Source organism: Monopterus albus, unplaced genomic scaffold, assembly GCF_001952655.1.
Source record: "Monopterus albus unplaced genomic scaffold, M_albus_1.0 scaffold101.1, whole genome shotgun sequence".
In the NCBI taxonomy this organism is placed as follows: Eukaryota; Metazoa; Chordata; class Actinopteri; order Synbranchiformes; family Synbranchidae; genus Monopterus; species Monopterus albus.
The window spans coordinates 120,905-125,781 of record NW_018127981.1 but is presented as its reverse complement, the minus strand read 5'-3'; the positions used below and the strand labels follow the sequence as shown (position 1 = coordinate 125,781).

Sequence of the window (4,877 nt, the reverse complement as noted above, 5' to 3'; positions counted from 1 at the left end):
CCCTGCCTCTCCTCCGTCTTTCTCTCCTCTATTCTCTTGATCCTGTGGGCTCTGCACCTCAGCTGTGTTGCATTCCAGTAATTAGCGATTTTATATACTTGGACTTTGTTATGTTCTTTTGATACTTTGTGTTCTTTTGTAACCAGCAACCAACATGTTTTTTTCCCCTAGCACCTGGGTCTGCACACTTGAGTCCAACCTCAGTCCTCCCTCACCCTCCTGGTGAGGGGGGCTACCATAACACATTACACGCTCAGGTATCTTGCACCTCCAAACTGCTCGCAGGCAGATGAAAGATGAAAGACCCTGAACCAAACCAGGCCTATACATTTATCTCTTCGGTTGGGCTAGCCCCATACTACACAGGAATGTCAAACTGTGACGTGTCCCCGGTCCCTCTCACAGGTCCCTGTGATCTGTAGTCTGTTCTGAAAGCTTAAAATCCATTGAATAACATGTTGGTTAATATATTGATTAGAACACAGTTTAAAACATACTTAATAATGTAATTTTCATGACATTTCCCTCCTGTTTAAACTTTCTAGAATCACTTTATTAACAACATAATTCCTAAACTTGTTCCTCCCAGGATCTTCATTGTTTAAACTCTCCCTTTCAGGTTTTCATTAAAACAAGTCATACGTGGTTCACTCAGATTAGACTTGGGTCAGTCTCTTTTCAACCCCAATCGTCCGGTTCATAGTGGTCGTCTTCTCCTTTCTCCACGTCTTGACTAAAAATACCTAACACTGTGTTCATGTGAGAGCCAAATCCAGACAGGCAGGGAATGCAGCAGCAGCCACACACGACCAGCAGAGCTGCAGCTACGGACAGAGAGATCAACCCAGAAGCGACCAGACCACTCCACTTTCTGAACCAGGATTCCAGGAGATTGGCGAAGGGGTTGTTGATGCTGAGTTCACAGCCAGCTCCTCAGATAGAGCCGTTAGTCCTTCAAGGGCCTTGGTGATGCTGCCATCTAGGGAAGTGTTGTTAGGTATAAAAGTACAACAAAACATGCCAAACATTTTGCATACTCCTCCTTTCTCAGCTAACAACATATCTAGGGCTATCCTGTTTTGCCATGACATGAGAGATGTTGGGCCCAGCTGTTCTGCTATGCCTCTAATTGCATCTCTGGTATGATTCACAAAGCGTTGCTGATTATAGTATAAGTAGTTAATCCAATTCCCATTCTTATTTACTGTGACCCACCCGGAAAGAAAAGATTCAAACCCTGCAGCTATTTGATTTCTATCTTTAAATTCATCAGGTACTCCTCGGGGTACGCCAATTGCATCTAAGTACACTCTGTTGTCGAACGATCCTCTGGGCTCACCTGTAGACCTGGTTTCACGATGTAGGTGGGATGCAGATAACAGCTTCTCCCCCAGCTCCCTGTATTCTTTTAAGGAGAATATGTGAAAAGGCATCAGCAGCTGCACCAGGGCACAGCTACCACGCCACAGTGAGGGGAGCCTGGGTCTCAACTGGCCGTCTCCGCAGAGCCATCATATGTCTGCCCTCGAAACAGTTTGGTTCACAAACCAGGTGGCAGAATAGTCACCATTGTCACTGGTGATGTCGACAGTCTCCTCACACCAGGCAGGCGGCAGGCGGTGGACATTCTTGCCAGTATCAGAGCGCACAAAACATGCGTAATTACCAGGATAAATGTTCACTAAGGGAGGGACGTCTCCTTTGTTTACTGGTGGATACAGCAAAGAAAGAGATTTACATTGTTCAATGGTTGGAGCATCTTCATTGGTCCATTGCGGCAAATAACAAGCAGCCATGTATGTTTGTGTGATGTCTTCATGTTGGTCCCTGTGGGCTGTAGATTCTAACAGGATCACAATTACTGTTCCTCAGAGAGAAAACATCAGAGAAGGATCTGAGAGCTTTCTCTCTCCCATACATACACATCAGTGCCCCACACACACATACACACATCTGCTTTGTTCCTTTGGTCCAGCAGCTGCAATTCCCATCAGAACTTTTACATCATAAAGCCCCGTCATCATTATTGCTGCCTCCCTTTGGTTTTCTCCTTGTTTATCTGTCTTGCTCACCGCTGCTTCATCTATAGGTCACAAATTATTCTCCTACAATATTTATAATACTCATGGATTGCAAAGTATCTTTTATTTTTTGATTTTATCACTACTTGGGGTGCTTCAGCACGGAGCCAGGAAAGTAATAAGACTACAACTATTCCTATAGTTGATATAATTAAGATGCCGGTACGAGTGGTCCTGTTTCTGGTTATGCTCTCCTGTCTAACCTTTACAGGTGGGGTTTGTCCAAACAGTCCCCAGCTGGTTTTCTGATCCTCCTCTATCTGTCCCTGCATTATTTTAGGTCACACCCTATGCTCCTATTGGCCGTTGGTTTCTTCACTGAGTTTGAGATGACTCTTCCTTATTGGAAAAAGCCCCCTTTGTAATCAGACTTATCGCCTTCAGGGAGCGATGGTGTGTAACTAGCTGTCCTTCACCTATTTTATGAGGATAAAGATTTTACTAGCTTGCAGTGGGACAGATGAATCCAGGATGTCCTCTCAACTATCTTGACTGCTGTAGGTGTAGTGAGCAGTACCTGGTATGGACCTTCCCACCTTGGACTGGACCAGTTCTTTCTTTTAATCACCTTCAGTAGCACCCAGTCTCCAGGTTTCACTGTTTCAATCTGCAGCTCCACTGGGCACCACAGGGCAACACCTTTCACTTACAAGTACTCGTGTGATTACAATTTAAAAGAAGATACATTCACACAATTAGGCATTCATTGTTTTCCTATATTCCTAATTATTTAATTTATTTGCCAAACTGCAGTCACAGTCTGTTATACCAGTTAAGCTCTATTACATATCTTGGACTCCTACTCAGATAAATGAGATAAATTGGGACATCATTTATCCTTGAGCCAAACACAGCTGCTAATGCATTTTAGCCACACAGATAGACAGACCTGATGCAGCTGAATATGACAGAGGGAGACAGAGAAGGAGAGATAATGATCCACCTATAGTGAGTGCAGAGAGCGTGAGTGCAGAGAGCGTGACAGGCCAGCACAGCCTGCAGCTTTATAAGGAGGCCTGAGAAGAGCTGCATGGCCCATCATGGTCACTGTTGTTGTCAGTCTGTATGTTCATCTACCTCAGTGCTGCTGCCTTGTGGTGATGGCTGTTGAGCCATCATTGTTGCTGATATGTGCCCTGTGAAGCTGGAACACAAGAGCACACCCCACCCATGCACAAAGTAAGGGTATATATGAATATGGAAATACTGACTCAAACACTTTCTCAAGAGTGCACGTATACACTCTGCACACACTTTCTGTGAGAAGCACACAAACACGCACATCTGGGATCATGGAAACACGCTAACATATGCACACAAAGAATCTCCTGCAATCAATCACACGAGGGAGTGAAGGTCACTTTCCTTTTCAATTCATTACTGCAGTCTTTACACAGATGAACACAATTGGACATAAGGGATGAGTCACACACCCACGAGTCGGTAACATGCATCCTAAATGCTAACTCTGGCTGTTTTTCCCTCATCAGTATAATTCTAATTCAAACAGTGTGCTGAACTTTATCATCACAGCAGTTAGCCTATTAGACTGAATGATGGATTATCTTCACTGAGCCATCCAATCTGTTGTGTGATTCTTCTGTTCTCTTGTATAATAGACCCCATAATGACTTCACTGTCCGGATCATTCCATACCCTTTAGCAGTATAAACCCAGGGGTTGGTGTATTTTTTGTTTTTTGTTTTGTTGTTGTTGTTTTTGCCATGCACTATTGTCTGTTGTGCTGCTAGTCTCCTTGATAGCTAGTACTTTGAGGTAAAGAGCAGTGTACAGCAATCTGGTCATTAGAAAGGAACATACAAAGGAGCTGTGGCCTACGCAATGAGGATTATTGCACTCAAACTTATATCAGTTAAACAGGAGGTAGTTTGATCAGTTTGTTACAGATGTGCAAGTCATAGTGGTGTGTAGCAGGTGGGCATTTTTTATTAAAACAATATCTGTAATATTGGAAAGTGTTTTCTGCCCCGCACATCAGCAGGACAACATCATTTGGCTTTTAATAAATGAATCAGAGTTATGATGTGATAACAGTTACGGTTTTTTTAAGTTTTAGACATGAGAGCAACTCGGTTAAGTTTAGGTGAAGATCATGGTTTGGATTAAAATGAATCTGTGTTATCATGGTTGCAATTAGTAAATGTTAGGGAATTATTGTGGTCATTCTTTTACAAAAATATAAAACAATGTTGGAAATGAACAGTGATTTCCTGTTGTTTGGTGAAGGGGTTCAAACTTTTCATTTTTGTGAGCATTTTTTGGACTTCTCTTCCATTTTGGCTTGACAGTTCAGTCCTGACCTTGGAAACAATCTTAGCTCTACTGAGACACGGTTTAAAGCTCTGGAACAAGTGGACCTTGAGCTGAGATTGTTTTGTCAGTCGATTTATCACGTGTTTGGCTGCAGTAATGAGGTATTAATGTCACAAGAAGTTGTGACTTAAATTGATCTAAAGCCAGTGTTACTGACTCAGTGTGTTGACTGATTCAGTTTGACTAGCTGTGAAACACTAAACCGTGTTAGTGTCTAATAGTATTGTTGTAAAATTAGTAGCTTTTTATGCACAGCACAGAAAGCTGATGAAGAGATTTAAGTCCAAATGTCCAGGCAGTGAACAGCAGCTCTTTACCGTTTATTCATTCAGAGTGATCTCACTGATAACTTGTGTCACTGTAGACTCAGGCAGGCTGAAGGCTGTTGACAGGGATGTCAATAAGGCAGCGAATGCAAGAGAGCAGTGTGTGTGTGTGTGTGTGTGTGTGTGTGTGTGTGTG

At 42.9% G+C, this 4,877-nt stretch overlaps 1 protein-coding gene across 3 annotated transcripts in view; it reads left to right on the top strand.

The window, feature by feature from the left end:
* sv2a (synaptic vesicle glycoprotein 2A) overlaps window positions 1–4,877 on the top strand; it is a 49,277-nt gene that overhangs the window by 27,153 nt on the left and 17,247 nt on the right. The gene's annotated exons all lie outside the window — the stretch shown is intronic.